The sequence below is a fragment of the Drosophila grimshawi genome, unplaced genomic scaffold (genome assembly GCF_018153295.1).
Source record: "Drosophila grimshawi isolate 15287-2541.00 unplaced genomic scaffold, ASM1815329v1 contig_1377, whole genome shotgun sequence".
Lineage (NCBI taxonomy): Eukaryota > Metazoa > Arthropoda > Insecta > Diptera > Drosophilidae > Drosophila > Drosophila grimshawi.
This window is the reverse complement of record NW_025062900.1, coordinates 21022987-21043130: the sequence shown is the minus strand read 5'-3', so window position 1 is coordinate 21043130 and position 20144 is coordinate 21022987. Positions and strand designations below refer to the sequence as shown.

General features: G+C 35.5%; 1 protein-coding gene across 1 annotated transcript in view; it reads left to right on the top strand.

Annotated features, from left to right (window-relative positions):
• The window catches only part of LOC6566448 (guanine nucleotide-binding protein subunit gamma-e), a 54668-nt gene that overhangs the window by 21530 nt on the left and 12994 nt on the right, over positions 1–20144 (top strand). The window lies entirely within an intron of this gene.

Genomic DNA, 20144 nt, shown 5'->3' with positions numbered 1-20144 from the left:
GAAAAGCAGTTGGCATCAATTCCTGACTGCCTCCAACTTTACGCGTGTGCTAATTGTATGTGTGTGTGTGCGTGTGTGTGTATGTGTGTATGTGTGTGCGTGTGTCTGTGTGTGTGTGCATGTGTGTGTGTGTGTGTGCGTGTGTGTGTATGTGCAAGTCTGTGTATGTGCTCTACTTGTGTGTCTTACGAGTTTACGAAAAACCACTGTGGACTCAAGTTTGTCTAGACGCGCAGTTTGATGTTGGCAGCCAGTTGACACAGTGGGTGCATAAAATATTCATACACGTGCCTCGCCCGCAGACCCAGCAACAACACCTGAGAGCAGAGTGCTCGTCCGGCCGAGCTGTTTGGTTTTCCTAAATATTTACATAAATATAGAGTTGTTGCTGCTTTCCTTTCGCGGATGCTTATTTCCTACAGCCCGGCCTGCTCCTCTCCCCCACAAATGTGTGTGTGTCTGTGTGTGTGTGTGTGTGTGTCTGTATGTCTGTATGCAGACAACGACTAGACAAAGTTCCGTTGGACACCAAAAATAGCTCGTCAAATTCGTTGAGCGAATTTGAACTTATTACCACAGGAATTCGTTTGAGCACCCTCCGAAACACGGTCAAAATGGTATTAATGCTCAAATCTGGGCAAAATTTCACCCGTCGGCAAATTGATTTTTGTGTCTATGCCATTTTGGCTGGGAATGTCTCTTGCTAGAGTTTATTTGTTTATTTTGTTTCGACTTAGGCACATCAATTTTCAATAGCAAATACCCAATAGTTAAATTGAGAACACTTTATACTTCTATAATAGTAATAAGAGTGCTTTGAATCTTTGTATTAAGGGACATTTTTAGTTTAGTTTTTATTGCGATATAAATTAGAGATTTTATTACGCTTTTAGCGGTTTTTGGACAATCGTAGTGCTTTATTTGAGAGCCTTCGAAATAAATGAGATAACTTTAAATTGAATTGTGTTCAGAGCTATTTTTATTTTGGTTCTTACTGCAATATAAATAAAAGATTTTATTACGATATTAGACTACTTTTTGTTTAAAAGCGCTGAATTTAAAGTATTATGAATTTGATATATTTAAACAACTATTTAAACGTCTTTTTTTTTAAGAATAAGAAAGTTTCTGAGGATTTTTTTCTTTTTTTTTTTAAGATAATTAACATAGTCTCGATTTATATAAATTTTAATTAAATACACAAGACTTGCTTTAAATTAAAGGTCGGTTTATCTACTTAACTTGTCCGATTTCGCCTCTCTTTACTCTCTGCCAGCCGTAGTGAATTACATTAAAGCGAGCCGTGAGTTCAAATCACCAACTTACGCTGATGACCAACTTTTCATACGAAAAAAACGGCATTCGCCTGGTTGGCCAACTCCCAACACTCCCAACCATTTTTAATACAAAAGCTTATGCTTTCGGCAAAGGATTTAGGTCAACACTTTGACAACCTAATGAGTAAATAAACAACCAACTACACTCATTGTTAAACGGTTGGATCGGTTTTCATAAATTGTCCAAGCCACAAGCAGCTCCATCATCATCAGCTGCAGCTCCAGCTCCAGTTTCAGTTCCAGCTTAAGCTCAAATGCTGTTTACCAATTAGCAATGCGACCAGCGCAGAGTGATAATTTAGAGTTTCTGGTTTTTAAGCTTGTTGTCGCCGTTCATCTCCAGCGATTTGACTCATGTGGAATCTCGGTCTTGCTTTGTGTTGCCCGACTCGGTTTCAGGTGTTAATTGCTAAAAGTAAATCCATTTATCATATTTAAGGTGATAAACACTCTCAACTGAAATGCGGTTACAATTCTGTCACTGTCACGAGCACACAAATCTTTTTAAATAGACATTCATTTAGCAACTGTGTCTGCTTTATTCTCACTCGTGCGCATTTTTATGCACATTTATCTTATCTGTCGCTCTTTGACATTTCAGTCTAACCTACTCTGCTTATACCCTGAACACAATAAAAATGGATAAATAGCGACAAATTATGTTGTGCAAAAGTATGTTACAGGCAGAAAGTAATAACTCCTACTCCATAAAGCTTGATCAAGACTAATAGAAGAGTCGACCTCTGTCCGTCTGAATGAGCAAACAAATCTCAAGAATCTCCTTATTGTGCGCAGATAACTGCCTTCGTTTTTAGAATATATATATATCTATATAATGCATTGATGTATTATTGATTAACTGCTCAAATTTCATCAAAATCAGAAAAGAAACTCACAATTTATAGTGTACTAGTTTATTCCAGGGTATCCCGTAGTCTCTCTCTCGATTGGAGCATTCTCAGTTCAGTTAGCTTCTGTTCTAGATAATGAAAAATTTAACGGGCATTTAATAATTGCATGTTTATGTTCACTCCAATAAAATATTCAGTTTATATATATATATATATACATATATCTATCTCAATATCAATACCCTTATCTTATCATTTTTCATTGACAATATTATTATTATGACCTTTCGGAGAAGTTTATCGGGGATATTTACACAGCTTTACATATTAAAAAGACTTAAAAGTGGCTTATAAATTTATTTAATCAAATCCATTTATTTTTATCACAAAATTGCACATTTTTTGTTCAGAAAATATTTATTTTGAAATAAAAACCTGAATAAATTGAATTACGACGGTCAACAGAATAGATTTGAATTTATAATGGCATAAAACCAATTTGCAGTGAGAGAATGTCGAGTGAAGTGACTAGGACATATTCATGAAAAAAATACACATTTATTGTACAAAATCAACAAATACTCATAAATGAAAAAATAACAGAATTGTTTCAAGCGCCTAATTTATTTAATACGAATATCAAAATATCGTTTGTTCCAACTGACTATAAATAATTATTTCTGCTGTTCTTTAAACTCAGTCATCGAACTGTGCTAGAAATTCAGTTAAGCATTTTATGCATTTGGTAATGTACAATTAAATTCAGTTAAGCATTTTATGCATTTGGTAATGTACAATTAAATGCAGTTAAATTCAATTTGCTTTGTTGCTTAATCAGGTTCCTTTCATTTTTCATAGACATCCTCAAGGCAAATTAATGGGAAATCGTAAAAAACTTTCAAGTCGTAAAGAAAAGTGGGATTCTAAAAATTGATTTTATTGCTTGATAACATTCCAAATGGCAAATATAAACAATGGCTTTTATTTTGGTCGCAATTTGAAAGTCTCCCCAAAGCACACACACACAATCGAAAGTTAAACAACTAAATTTAAAGTACAAAAATAAACAGAAAAAGCTTTTGCTATAACAATTTATTTGCTTGGTAGTGTAAGTGCAACTCAAATATGGCTTAGTTAAACTTTTAACAAAATGTATAAGCCAAAAAATTAGCAACAACAGCAACAACAACAAAAATGACATGAAAAAGAATGACAAATGCAATTTAATAGAACAATCTAAAGTCGATTCTGGAAGCACTTAACATGAGAATCAACTCAATTTCACAGCACATCAAACATTTGCCACTCAATCAGCACCAAATTAGACAAACTCACACACACTCTTACACACACACACACACACACACAGGGCTCAACTTTACAAAATCAAAGTCAATTAAATTTTGAGAGTCGAAATCGAAGGACATGATTGATGGACGAATTGCACAGACTGACCACTGTGGTCAGTCAGGGGCTGCAAGAGGGGAGGGAAAGTGGAATAGTGTGTATTGTTTGTGTGTGAATGTGAGTGTGCAGCATGCATCACGTTAATTTGCAGCCAACACCGCACATTACGACGATTTGGTGCAACCGAGTGGCAATGAAATGAAGCCCATTCCTCAATCATTCCATCCCTCCACGTAGCGCCTGGCTGTAGTAATGATTGATTGACACCCTGTATTGTGGCAGTAACCACACGTAGAGCAACTAACCAGCGTGACAGCTCGTGCAGCAACGTACTCGTGCAGCTGCCTCACTGTCTAACGGTCACTTCAGGGTTGTCCTGAACACAATGTTGCATGCCCCTGGGGGGCACACATGGCACAACTTGGCGTGGCATATATATTTCAACTTGATGATGAGTCCAAGTTTTGTGGCTGACTGTTGAGCATAAACTTTTGCCATTGGACTCCAGGTGGCAAAAAGTTGTACGTGGAATCTCCTCATAAAATGCGAATGCGCCCACAAAAATCTCGGCAAAAGTCTGAACTGCTTTCTGCATACTTTGCGGGGGTGGTTGGGGGATGTGGTTGAGGGGTGGCTTGTGGCTCTTCATGTGCATATAAATCTGCTGTGCATTTTAATTTAGCATCAACAACAAGTGCAAATTTATTATTCGGCTGCTTCCTTACATCGGTGAATAAATAAGACAAGCCCGAAACGAATATTGCGTAACAGGAAGTAAGAAACTGATCGAATAGCCAATTCTCTACAAAAGAAACAGCTTCTTGTATTTAAGAATACTTTAATGCCTGTTAATATAATTTTAGCAATTGAATAGGTATTTAATAATTAAACAATTTACACGTAAAAACAGGCACAGTTTGTAAATATTTAATGAATTCTGTTTGAACGTTCTATTGCTTATATGAAAATATATTTCTGGTGTTATTCAATCATACAGTTTTGTAACCATACTCTTATATTATTGATGAACTTACTTTAGCTTTAAAGAAGGAATTTTAGAAGTATGCAACTAACTATACACAAATAGTTTGTTCCTGAATATTGCAGTCAAAATAGTTAAAAAAAAACATATTTAAAATATAAAAAGAGGTAATCTAACAATAAATAAATAAAATATATTCAATCCATAGTAGTTGGCGAAATGGTAAAGGCAAATATGTATACACTTGGTACGCCCGCTTCAGGTGTTTGTATAGGGTATAATGTAAGAGAATTGCTTTCGCATTTCGAGCGGAAAATTGTGTTACTTTTGTAGCCACATTAAAGGGGAGAAGGGGAGGTGCAAGGGAGCCATGAAGTTTGGTCGAATTTTTGGCATTCCATTTTTCATATATGCCTGTAGATTTTGCGCTTCTCCTTCCCCTTCCCCTTCCCCGCTCCACTCTCTTGCTTATTTCTTGCTTTTATGACAGTTTGTATGTTATATGGCGAGGGGGAAAAGCGGGACAAGGAGGACGCAACAGCAACCAATGCGGCTGCAGTTTATGGTGGTTTTTGTCGCCTTTGTTGCGGTTTATTGTGGTTATAAATTTGCAAATGTGACCTAGCCAACAAATGCATTCTATGGAATGGAAGGGATGGTGGCATGTGGCAACGGGTGGTGCCCCCAACGTTCGTTTGCTGCAACGCTGAACTTAATGTGCGTTATAAAAATATTGCTTATAACATTAAAATAATCAATACGATGCTTGCTTTCAACCTTTTTTTTATTGATTAAAGTACAAAGATTTATTTATAACTTGTCTTTTGTGGCCCACATAAATATTTTAGTATGCATAATGTTTTTATTGGATGTGTTTAAGAAAATAAATACACTGATTGATATATGCGAGTGTATCAAAAGTGTAACATGCAATAACAATTTTTAAATTACCTGGCTTTATTTTTGATCGGAATAAAAATGCATGCTGATAAGGAAAGTTAAGCAGGAATTGTGTTTTAACTTTCAGCTTACGATTAGCATCAGCAAACCCATCTAAAAACAGAGAGAATGTTGCAGTCGATACCAGAGTAAAATCAGCTAATAATTGGCTTATTATCTTTGTGGGCAGTAGAAGGCAGTAGATCATTGAATTGGACACTTTAAATTGAGTGAAAAGGGGTCGAAATAAGTCTGCATTCCAAGATTGGTAACTCTAGCTCTTAAATTCTCCAGCTGCTTTCTCGATTCCAAATCGGGAATGTAATTTTTAAAACTTATTTTCCGGCTACATGTGTTGGCTATATTAAATAATATTTCGTTGAATAAAAGAAAATTACATTTTTGGCATAAGCAGAAATATTTGTAAGCTAATTAAAAAAAGTGAGGTTAAGGTGCGAAATTCAATTAAACAATCTTCGCTTCAAGGGAAATGCAAAATGAATAATGGACGAATATATATTCCAAGTTTCCATTTGGAGCCGCGAAGACAGTCGATTTTTAACTGTGCCCAATTAAATGGCGGAAATTTAAGCTATTTCAAGAGTTGTTTCAGCAATATTTTAGCTGATTTGACATTTAAGGACTATAAGTCAGCATTCATGTTATCGCCAGAGAAAATTGAAGAGATCCTCATTAAACGGATAACAATATTAACAACAAAAACCAACAGAATTGCATTACTTCAATTGTGTTGCTGCCAGAGAAAAGTCACTCGGACTTCTGGGCAAGAATTTTTAACTGAGCTAAAGGACGAAGCAACTCAGCTGGCTTTGTTGTCGTTGTCGGTGCACATTAAGCACACATGTGGCCGCAGTGGGGCATGCGACTGAGTTGGTTTAAAAATGCCTCCCACTTGCCTCCTCAATGCTTCCATTTCGCGGGAATGCAATTGTCCTTGTTAAGCGCAGAGTTGGGTCAGCTAATTGATGCTGTCATGCTGGGTGTGTTGGCTTCTTTGAACTGCTTGTCTCATGGCATCCACAATGTGGCAGCGAAACTTTAGAATGACCTCGCCCCAAACATGCAAATTAATTGGAACAGCAGTTAACAATGGAAGGATATGGAAATTGTTTGTGTTCTTTGTTGTTCCCCCTCCGAGGGGGGAATGCGGCCAGTGAATTGGATTAGCGGTTTATTCAATTTAATTTAAATGTAAAACATTTAATAAAGCGCTGACTTTGCGGCAAAGGTCGAGCGAAGGCAACAATCAACGTGCACGAAAGTCCAAAAAGTTGTTTCACTAAAGAATTTTGTGATTGTAATTTTTACTACATACAAAGTCGGTTGCACGATTGGTAAAGAGATGGCTGATTGTTGAAGCAAACGCGTTTTATTTTCTTGAATTTAATTTCAAGCTCATTTCTGAAGTTCCACAGAAAAACTCTCGCAGCGTCCACAAAAAAAGACACCCCGAAATTGTCTGCAAGGACCTTAAAAAATATCACTTTAAACGGTAAGAAGTTTATACCTGAGTCATGAGCCTGGCGAGGAAAGCAGCTAACTCGACAATGATAACGGCAAAGAATATCTAAAGTTTCACAGACAGTATTTTTTAAACTTTGCGAAAAGTGTTTAAATTTACTTCTTTCTTACTTGTTTTTTATTTCTAAAATCAATAATGAGATTCTTCTTACCTTATTGTCCTTCCCTCCCTAACTAATCGGCGTGTTATGCTAAGTGTTATGATTATTGTTAAATTATTAAAAGGTACTAATGGAAAGCAATTCGACTGCTTTAAAGATTATTCTTATTATTAATTATTCTTTACATCAAACTTTTCGAATACTCTGTAATGATTACAATCGACCTTCTTATGCAGTCAATTCAGAGTCCTGTATATCTACTATTAGGAAGTCAATTTATTGGGAATAACATTTTCGGTTTGGAATTTTTGGCAATCCCAAAAAATATCAAAAATTAAAACAATAATTTAAATTAAAAATAAAATTTAATCGTCAACTTTAAATTCATTTTATTTAACATATTTTTTTTTAATTTTTCGACAAAAATAAATAAATAAACACAGGGCATTATTCATAGCCGGTCGTCAGCATTTTGAGCACTCTCGTTAATTAAAAATTGCACATTAATTTTAAATATGCAAAGCCAACTAATAAAAGCTGGTTATTAAAAATTAATTAAATAGCACGCAAAGAGTTTGGCGAAAAACACATTAAAAAATATTAACCCATATCAAGCTTAAAACCAATGCTTCGCTTATAAAAACATTTTCACGGGAAATTCAATTGATACCTGCCCAATTCTGAACGGTGAACGGTGAATGTTGCACGGTGGATGTTGAATGTTGAACGGTGCATTATCAACTTGCCGGAGCAAATAAATTACTCGTGGAAAATGACAAACACCTGCTGATTGCTTTACTCCTACACCCTTCCACTCATATACGAGTATACAGTATTTTTTCCTCGCAGTCGTCTCCACAGTTTCCTTCTCACTTGTCAGCTATTTATGAGCGCTTTTCACATTTCATTTTCTTTGGTTGCCCCTTGCTGTTGTTATTACTGGTGCCGTTGTTGCCACTGCCATTGTTGTTGTTGCTACTGTTGTTGTTATTGTTGACACTTTTAATGTTGATTAATGGCAGCACAGAAAAGTATGCCATAAAACATGCCACACATTTAAATGAATTGCAACAATAAAGTATGCGCGCCAATTCAAGTTGAGCTCAAGAAGAATGCTTCTTTCTTTTATCGAGCTTGTTTACTTGAAGGTGAATGTGCTCCTAAAATCAGCTGCGTGCCTCACAAGGCACACACACATATATCATTGCTTCTCCAACTGTCAGATTCATTAATCTTGCTCTATTTCTCAATATCAAATTTGATTTATGATTACTATTCCCAAATGCAGTTCAGGGAATTTCCATTGTGAATCGTATCGAAATTTGCATTCAAAGCGTGTTTCTAAATTAATAAATAAAATATATAAATACTGAAGTTCTGACTTGGGGCAAGTGTTTTCTTCTCTTTTCTATGTCAGACATTTATTGCATTCTTTATTATCGCTTGATTTAAACACAAGTCACCCAGTTTATAGAAATTATGCAAAAGTAAATATGACAAAATCCGTTCTTTATCTAAAAATATACTAAAGCAATGGAATATACCATTATTCTGTGAGATAAAAGCTGCATAATATATGATATTTTTATTATTATTTGAGTTTATAATTGAGTCTTAATAGAAACACTAACCTTTATTGATACATCTGCTTGAGAATGATATTAAGATACTTTTCGATAAATCATAGAATTTCAAACATAATCAGGTATTAGTTAGTACAGATATTCTGATATTCAGTATAATTTGAGTAAAACAAGATAAATTAACCAATAATTACAGTTATCTGGTATTAGCTTAGTAAATGAATTTGATTTAAGATTGTGATACGTGCTCAAGAAATTATAATCTTAATAGTTTTACCCATTTTAAATGAAGAATTCTCATGTCCTTTAAATACGAATCCTTTTGCCTCCAGGGAGTTCGCTAAGTGTATTTATTGTCTTATCTGTTGCTGGTGGAGTTTCCCTCGAATGCCACAGCCAATTGAGCGGTTGTCTATTAGAGAAACACGCCACGCTTAAGATGCAATGTAGCGCATGCCATGCCACGCCCCCGCACGTTGCAATTACGCCCTGGCGCAGAGTTGGACAGCGTAGCATCGCCTAGTCTATTAGTTGAATGATTGAGCAATTGGCTCGAGGGCTGCGATGGCAACGATGGCTGGAGAAGAGAAGAGATTCCAACGAGTAGAAGCTGTTGAAGATGCCACGCAGCAACGGCAACTGCTTGCAGCTAAAACTATTAAGCTTGGAACATTATGAAGGCGGCTAACAAGTGCATTAATTACATAGACAGAGCGTAGTAGAGGGGCGGAGTAGTGTTTTCTGATGGCCTCAGTTGCGTCATTTATTTAAACAAATGCTGCATCAAGTAGCGCACGAAATATCGACGTATAATTAAATCAAAAGTCAATTAGTATTGAAGAGCCCTTAATGACACATCAGTTAATTAGCCGATGGACTTTAACGCCATCAGCCGTTGTCTGAGCGGGTCTTAACTTGGTCAATACTGCATGCGGTTAATTAAAATGTTATGACCACTCCCAGCTGGAGCTAAGCTGGCCATCGAGTGGCGCTTGAATAAGTCGAGTGAAATAAGTCTGACATAATTCGAGTAATATATTAGAACAGCTCATAGAAATTTGATAGGTTGCCAGATGTTTGGTGTAAAGATCAAGTTTTCTAATCTGCCTAACAAATAGGCTATTTAGCTATAATGTAATGTATTTGTATGGATTTACAATCTGGTCGTTAGAACCTCGATTTGATGACTCTGATTTAAGTCGCAACAATAATGTATTGGAAGCATTTTACGATGTTTGGATAATTGAACACCTAAAACAAGGACTTAATAAATTAGCTATTCATTTAAACAATAGCAAATTAAAATAAAAATATAATATATATTGCTTACAAGCAAATTATAGCTACAAAATTAAAAAATAAATTATTTGATATTTTAATACAATACATAATAGTTTTCATTTTTAATTGACGTTCTTTTATTATTCGACGTTAAATTAAATTACGAAGTTCTCATGACACTTTCATAATGTCATATTAACTTCAGAAAAGTATTTATTAATCAAGAGCATAATAATTGACTGCCCCTTAAATAATGGATAATGGTTATTTTTTCTTATAACATATATATATATCTTTTTTTTTGCATATAAATCTTGAGACGGTTATATATTTTTTATCCACTCGACAATCACCAGTTCCAGCTATATTAATTATGTATTTATGCATTAATTATCCTTGCAATGAATTTGCTGTAATTATATTATTATTTGTGCAACACAATATTATTACCTATATTTACTTATTATCATCTTAAGTGGGCAATTGTTTCAGGCTCTGCTGATGCTCTCATTGTTAATAAAACAAAAAGGTTATGAGCAGATGTTAAAAGAGATAAAGAGAGATTGCGAGAGAGAAAGAGAGAGAGAGATGGGGAAAGAGAGAGAGCATTAAGTTATTTACTTTACTATGAAAAGCTACGATGTTTTGGAGCTTAATTCTGTATACTCTGTATTCTGTTTGCTTTAATGATCGGCAATAATCTCAACCAACGTAGCCTAGAAGAAAAGCCGATTGTAAATAAATTTTGTGAAACATTTTTGGTCTAAAAAGCAGGTTCTTAAAATTTTTTCGTGTAAGGAAAAACTATTTTTATGAATTTTGTGATATATTAATTAATTATAATTATATAATTAAATATATATTTAATACGAATGTACGAATAAATATTGAGCTGACTGTATACGAATGTGAATTGGTAGTCGTGTGCTGCTGACAGGGTATCTTTTAGTCTGTCACCGTTGTCGAGAGAAAGCTTGCTTGTTTTAATTGCGTTCACTTGCATGTATTTGTAATGGCAGAGAATGGAGCACATCCATATGCACATATCTCGGCATGCATTTTTGCATGTGTGCGCATTACATACATTATGAGCATTGGCATAACTACAAAGAACGGTTACGTCTCGTTACATCCCCCATCCCCCACCCCCAAGCTTTCTCTTCAGCCCCCATTGGCCCAATCCTCCTTCGCTTGGCTTGCTGACTGCCATAGTAGTAATTGAATTTTGTTGCATGCGCTTCCCATTTCACATTTTTCTGCTTTTCAGCTTTTCTGTGTTTTATGTTTGCTTTGGTGTTTTTATTTCTCTGGTTGCCCTCTCGTTTCGGCGATTGCATTTTTGACAGCCAACGCTGCCGAATTGTGCCATGGCTTAAATAATAAATGAAATGACTTAAAACCGTATTAAAGCAAACAGTAACAGTAACAGGTCCCAGCACTACTGAATAATTCACAGTTACACGGTTACGGTTACGACCGTAAATCCCATAATGTCTATGCCGCGAACCGTTACCGGAAAAAGTGTTGAGAACTTTTTTGGTGAGTGCATATCTAGGGAATAGCTGTGTGTTCTTATTATATTATATATTATACCTTTCTGTACCCCGAGTCATATGTTTGCCTGTCTCGCTGTCCTTTTAAACAATCATTAAATATATATACTTTTTATATTTACTATAAATATTACGACAAATTGTATTCATTGTGAATTGAAATTGAAGATTTATTGTATAATAATATATAGCCATTATATTATGGTTATCAGTTAGATTTATTACATCCCACACTTCGGCTTTGTTTAGTTATTGTGTTAGTGCCTCCTATCAACTCCTGGCATCTAAGATAAGCCGTAAATTTAATGTCAATAATTTAAATGTACAATAAGTATTAAGTTTAATACTTTATTAGTATTCATGTATCCATATATGTTCTAAATGTGTTATTTAACTTTCTTTTTAGGTGAGTATAACAAAAGCATTGATGATTTATGATGTATTTGAAGAGAACATGTTGAATATTTGGGTGAAGTATGCATTTGAAATTGATTTGATAACTTCTATATGCAGCTACTATTTCCCATTTTTTAAAGTAAACGTAAATTGTGAAAAATGTGCCATGCTATTTGATATATATACATAGAGGAGTAATCATTTTTTATTTCATAAAAACTGTTAGTTAATAAAACTACAAACTGTCAGTTGTGGGCGCAGTGTCCTTGGGCTGTCAGCGACGGTCGGAGTGCAGGATATCCACACCCACAATCTGGCTCGCACTCAGTTGGGGAACGGGATTTTTCCATATTTCTCGGCTCGGTTTGCAAAACTCTTGGTCATGGTCATTCCGTTCCGTTCGCTTCCGTCCGGTTTGTTCTTCCTGTCATATTTGCAGTTTACTGCGCGCTTTTTATTTTGTTCTTTTTTTTTTTTAATTTGTTAAATTGTGTCTGGTCACAATTTATTCGCAAGCAGTCAAAAAGCAGCTTTCCGAGATGCCACACACAAAGACAATAACAGCGAAAAAATACAAAGAAAGAGGGCAACAGGGCTCAAAGAGAGAGAGAGAGAGAGAGAGAGAGACAGCTAGATAAAGTGTGATTTTCATTGACAATCACATTCGCAGTCACATTTGCAGTCACCGTGAAACGTTTCTCATTTGCGGAATTAAATTTTGCATTCTTAATGCTGACAGCATATTTTTTTTTTGCCTTTTTGCGCTGACTGTACTTCAACATACAGCTACATACACACACACACATGCACTGACACACACATACACTGACACACACATACACTGACACATATGTGAATGCGTCGTAAGGTGCTGCCGTCAGGTGTTATAATTAAAACAACTTCTCGGGAAAAATGCCGACATAAAATTCTTATTCTACGTGTTTTTGTCTCTCTGCACATCATTGTCCATAACAATGAGGCGATGTCGACGGTCGACGTTCGTAAAGCTTTATAGCCCGCAACATGCACACACGCATACACACACACTCAGGTACACACTCATCCACACACACACACACTCACACACACACACACACACACTCACAGCATACATATGTTTGTACATGTTGAAGTACCTCGCATTTCGCATTCATGAACAGCTGCTCTGAGCTTCCATTCACTGGTTTTGCGGGCCTTAAATGAATTTATTGGTTTATTTACAAAACGAGAAATGGTCAACAAATCGTGATTGAAGATTGCAGCCAAGGGCAACGCGAAGTGCTCAAGATAGCCCACATTTAGTCCACATTCACTCCACGTGCGGAGTCACCTCAATTGGACTGTTCAAGCCTAAGAAACATACCAATTAATGTTATGTGTGTGTGGATTCCTTGAGTCAGCGTTAAGAATAAGGGTAGCACATTAATATTTATCGATTTTTATCTCAAACTTACCCCTTGATACAACCACGACAGCTTCACTTTAATGTTGAATTAAATTGAGATCAGTTCACTTTAGCTGTCTTTTATCGTTTCAATGCTTTAACTTTTATATAGATGGTTTTATGGGAACTATTTGACAGAGTGGTCCGCTGATGATGATATTGTGGACAAATGTATGGATTTGAATTTTGATTTCATATTATTCTCAAGGCGCTATATATGTCTAAGATTCTTTACATAGTACAATTAATTATTATTACACAATAAGCCTATGACATAATTATTGAATTTGGCATGTCAAAGAGCTAATTTCCTCATGATGTTCATGAATGAGTCGCGACTGCTAATGGAATAGCACAAAACAAAGTAGTCCGTCTGTGATGAAAAAGATAAAATCGAAGAACGATTATAATTAATTGTTTAAAATGTATATGACTTAAGTAACTCAAGAACGTATTTGTCCCATTTGATAATATTCCATTGCAACGTATATTTGCACTTGAGGATCTAATAGTTATTTTATAAATCAAGCTGAGCTATTATCTCCAAGTATCCACAAATATTATTAATGCTGTTGAAAACTCTGTTAATTTACATTCAATGCAACCGTGCATCCATATATATGTTAAGTCCCTTGTTAATGATATCAATACTGTTAACTAACAGAATACCGCCAGTCTTGAATAAACTTTGGTTGAATACACGACGCTGGTAGTACTTGACTTTATTTTATTATTCAGGCATTCCCTGACGGGGGGAAACTTCGCTGTAACAAACGCCAAGGGTCGAATGAATTTAATAACCTTTTAAATGCCAAGCTTCTCAATGTGTCCGTAGTTCTTCTTGAATTCTGCATTGTCTCTTCTGTTAAAAAACCATCTAGATTGAATTGAGCCCCTTCAGAAGCAATTGCACTTTTTGCCTTACGAGGCTTTAACTGGGATCCAAATCTTCATTTGCAATCTTATTAATCTTCGATCAATAACCATTTCTCTTCAATATTTTCTCTCTCACTCTTTATCTCCAAATATATTACTGTCCTTATAACTAATATACTAATTTTAATTGTTTATTTAATTTAAAATTTTTAAAAATCTTTTTTAGAATTTGTTAGCTTTATTATGAAGAATATGTGATAACATTGAGTGGAAGTAGCCTGGAAATAAATGTGCCATTCTTTGTAGGATTGAAGTTATCGATTTGCACTTATCAATGCTATTGATTTCCAAGAGCGATACGTGAATATATATTTCAAGATTCATTGAATTCAAGTTACTGAATTGATTAAAATGGTTTATTGATCAAACATATCACAAGAACTGAACAATCTATCTTTATTGCTGTTCTTTGGGTATGTGACAATGTTACTATGGAAAAGAAATTAAAAACAAGAGAGAACAATCTACGCACGCCAACTTTAACATATCCTTACTGACTGTATTTCATTGACTGAATTTCCTAAAACGTTTTAGGCAACCGACCGATTGTTCCTGTGGCAGCTGCAAAACTTTTCGCTTGTCATTCATTAATTTGCCGCAACACAACTTAAGACGCGGCAAGCAATTTCAACATCGGCAAAAGCCACAGCCAAGCCGCTAAAAGTATCGACTACACAAAAAACAACAGCAGCTGTAATAAACTTCTGCAAGTGGGTTAAAAAAAAAAAGAAGAAAGTTTTGCAACAAACGTCCAAAAGCCACTTAACGGCGAATTAGAGCACAAACATTCACAGTAACAACATCGACAACAACATAAATGGCAATACAGATTCTGTGAAAGGACATCAAATGCAAGAGCAGCCCACAAGCCAACAGAGAAGTACAGTTAACGCTGAAAGGATACGTCCAACTTTGCAAGCAACGCGACTCGTTACGCAGTAGCAATTAGAAGAACACGCCCCGCTTACCCGCTAAGACTCCTACCCTTTTACCCGTTAACCGTTAACCGCTTCGATAGATTAGGAATAAAAAATATCATATTCCAACCTAGAAAAGAATAACACTTGAAGTTGACAGTCAGTTTCAAATTGCTGCCGTATTTAATTGTCTTGTGTTCGATGTCCTCTTTTTATAATTTAAATATGCATTTGGAATGGGTTTTAAATAATAATATTAAAATAGTGCAATTTTCTGCACTGATAATTACTCACTTGAAAAGACTTGATAATATTTAAAGTCTCCAAATTTATTCAAAGCGACACTAAGAATTAGAGACTACATCAGTCATTAAAGAATCTTTATCTATGTTCTGAGTAATTTTAGAGACTTGATTTTATTTTGGAGTGCATAAAGATAAGTGTTTTACCCAACCGAATTTGGAATACATGTCTAAAATATGTTGAATACGTGTCTCAATCCACACAAACACAAACCATACATTTTATAATTTATATCCACCCTTGGACTATCCTTGACTCTCACGTACGTAATTTATTTAACAATTTACCCGGAAACTCGTCTGTGCGGTTTACTTAATCATTGTGCAGCTCTGACCTAAGCTATTACATTGATATACTTGCTCATTAACTCAAACAGATTCTTCACTTCAACTCCAAATTGCAGCGCTTAGAGAAAGTTTAAAATGGGCATAATTAATTTTACTTATTTTCGAAAATCTTCCTGAACACCAGATACGATTTTTATATATTTTTTTTTAATGAATATTTTTTCTACATTTTGGAAATATTCTTTCTATTTAGAAATTTAATATTTTCTAATATTTCTTATTAATAAGGTGAACTGCCCTTATTTTCTAAGTATGCTTGCTCATGAATTTAAACAGCTTTTTATTTAATTTCAGACACTCCAGCGTTTATATTACTTTATTTTTGAAGTCTGAAATTGACATAATTAATTTGACCAATAAAAAAGACGGAGCGCTCGCTCTCCGTATTCCGGAGCAATTGGAACAATATTCTTATCTTGAGGCAACCTCTTCCTGAAATATCATGGCAGGCTCCACAGCCTGATGAGTTAGTCGCTTCCAGTTGCTTTTTGTGACTCTGATTTATGGCTGAGATGTGCAGTCTGCTGTCGCACACAGTTTTTGTGCATTGAAGAGTCGAGTAGTATTTAGTCAGTGGTCGCATAATCAATTGTTTGTCGTCCGTTTTGTACACTTAACACACTTGTGTGTGTTTTGCCCAATTTGCAGTTGTTTAACCAAGTGTTGCATAATTCAAAGTACGCCCGTTGCCCGTCTTTTTGTGGCAGTGAGTAGGGGCATCAACGAGGAAATTTACATGCCAAACGAAATTTGTCGTGAACCATTGTTGCTGCTGTTGCTGTTGCTGTTGCCGGATCACATCAATTAATTGTTGGCTTTTGTAATTGCTGACAAATTGCTTTTGCTGGGCACAATTCGATATCTTGCAGTCAATCAATGCTTCGTCTGTTTGTCGAACAATCCATGAAAAGAAGCTCCAACTTTTGCTATTCACAACAAGTTCGGTTTGTGTGCATACAATTTGTTCGCCCAGAAACTTTAATTAAACTGAGGTGAGGCTTATTTCTAGTCCACAGTAATCAGCTATGTAAATAAGAGAGCGTGACTCATGTGATAAGGCCCTGGAGGCAACAGCGGCAACACCCCCAGGCTTTGTCAAGTGTTGGTAAACTCAATAAAACCAAAGGCCAGCGGCAAGGCGGCAGCTGGCCCAAAAGTTGGCCTGCAGGCTCATTAAACCTGGCTTAAACTATCAATCATACTGCTCGTTTGCTTGCTTGCGTTACTAACTTGTCTTTGCTGCAAGGCCAGCAATTTTCCACTTCAATTAATCAACACCAAGACTAAGCAAAACAAAAAATCTTTGCCTACTTTTTTGGTAAGCCAACTCAGCTTTTATTGTGTAGTTGTGTGTGTTATAAATGACAAAGGCCAACAATTGTTGTGTGTTCCCTAAATTGATTTTACTTTACTTTTTCTCCATTACTATCGAGGGTTATTTCTGTACACATTAATCGACTTCTAACGTGATGTGAATATTAATTACAGGTTAAATACCTTCTATGAATAATTCGTTCTTAAAATATATCGAAAATTACATATTATGTAAAAATAATACCTATAAAATCTGATAAATAAAAGTGACCTTGACGATATCCACAACTTATCTTGAGGGAAATTAAATTCTCTGTGCTGAAACACAACTTTCTAGAACCCAAAAATTGCTCCTTTTTTAGCTTTATTTAACGAATATCACATTTTAATTTCAACTGGTTCAAAAGAAACAGCAAAATGTGTCATTGATTGATGAGAAAATGAGGACACTTTTCTTTATTTCTTCACTATTAATCATCTGACATTTATTTATTTAATTATTTCATAAGGACTTGAAAGAGTCCATATTTAAAGAAAAGTCTTTTAATAAATACAACTTTTAGATTAAACATAAAATTAAAATTAAAGATGCAAATTGAGTTCCTGAAAATTCAAAGTGAATAAAAGTTATTTAAAATGGAAAAATTAAAGTACATAATACCTCTAGATTTATTATAGGCATTCTTTTGTTTTATACAAAATTTTAATTGAAGTATTCACTTTTAATTACAATATATTTTGTATATTTGTAATTGATGTGTGAGTAAAATGGTCCAACAATTATTGCAAAAAACCCAATCTGACCCATATGTAAAGTAGTTGGAAATTATATGGAATTGGTGTTGCCTAAGAGTGTCCTTGAATATGCAAGTCAACTGCAGCAAAGAAAGTTTTGCTAACAGCAATATTTGGGGCAATAAAATTGCATATGGATAACTTTCAGCGTGCAATCAACTTTTCCAAGTGATTCCATGCAAAAGAGGAGCTCGTGTGGTTTCTAATGAAATGCATTCCATATCATTGATTGAGACCCAGAACAATGGTAAGCCCAAAAGAATGTCAGGTATTTGGAGCTTGTAAAGGGTATTGCATGCATTCAGGCGCCACTGCAAATCGGGGCAATCAGCTGCAGTCTGCACCTGTGCTACACAGAGAGAGAAATTCCAACACATATGTATATGAAAGAGAACGAATGAGAGAGAGAGAGAGAGAGAGGAGAGAGAGAGAGAGAGGAGAGAGAGCGAAACATGACTTTGCTGGCAGCTGCAAATCAAATACACGTATGCAAATATACAGAGCACAGGCATGAGGCACATTGATGTGAGGCAGGTCGACAAACCGTTTTTGGGTGGCACATCCTGCCAGCAAAGGCGTGGCACTACACCTACCTACACCAACCCAACTTGTCTTGAGCTCAAGCTCAGGCTGAGACTCGACAAGTTTTTGATAACAGGAAATTTGCAATTTCTGGCATTAAATTTCCGCTCCGCAATTGTATAGCAATATGAATGCATTTGCATTGCAACCTCCTCCAACGATATCAATAAACAGTTCTCAGCCGTAATTATCGGCGCTGTCTAGAAATTATGTGCCTAAGTCGATTCAAATGTGAAATCCTCATTGCGTGCCTCGCATTTGAAATAGCTGGAATTATGCAAAGGGTGCTCAAATGTATGCTGAGCTCTTCCTCTTCTCCTGCCGCGCTTTCCATCTATCAATATACGCGCACACACACAGACACATACATATATAAATACACACATTTATGTACATATATACACACGCACACACAATCAATTGGACCCAGACGGGATCAAACAACTGCCAGCCTGATGGCATTTTGTATTCGTCATTGCCTCTTAATGGTTTTTCTAAATTGAATTTGTTTTGCATTTAAGTGTAGCCAAAGATAAAAACATAGAAATCAGCATAAAAAAATATTTGCAGAAGCATGGATTGTTCAATATATTCATATATCATAATATTTATATGTATTCTAGAGTGGATTAAGGCAATCATTTTTGTAACCCTGCTGGGTGCATTACAAATTTATTTTGTGCAACACATTGAGGCAGCGGATGTATGTGTAATAATGATCAACGTAATTTTCTTTTTTTGAAAGAGGTTCCTCTGGTTGCCTCTGACTTATATAGGTTGCCTCTGACTTCTGTAAGATATAGTCATATTATCATGTTATGCAATTATTCAAATATCTTGACGAACAGCAAATATTTTCTTACTAGAGCGTGTAGTTGCCATCGATCCTACATATATATTTTATAGTCTTTCTATTTGAATTCATAAAAATCAAAATTTCCTTATATTTCTGTAACCGATTGTTGAACCTACTCTCTCTCTCTCTTTCTCTCTCTCTCTCTTTCTGTTACTCTCTCCGTTGGAATTTCTGTATGCTTTTTTAACCTTTCATATTGCATTCAACTGCTCGATTTTCAATCTTATTTTTTGTTTTTTTGTTTTTGTCATATATAATCCTGGCTGGCCGCACTTGTCGCACGTCATTTGATTTGCTACTTTTGAAATGGCAGCTGCGGGGCAGAAGCAACAATTTTCTATGGCCCGACCTGGGGCAAACTTTGACAAACACTTGAAAGGACGAAGATGGTGAGCATGTTGATGATCATCATCATCATCATTATCATCATCAACAACATGCTGATGATGACGATGATGTGGAAACTCGGCTCAAGTGTTTTTTGCACAATTTCCTTTCAATTCAACAAAAGTGGACCAGAAAGCCTGCTAAACATTTCTAGTGCATTTATACAGCATCCACCCACCTACTCCCCTCCGGCAAACTATTACCCTTCCTCCTATCAGCGAGCGTCTCTTTGCCATGCAAAACACATTTTTATTTTTTCTATTTTTTATCTTGTGTGCCGTTTTTTGTTTT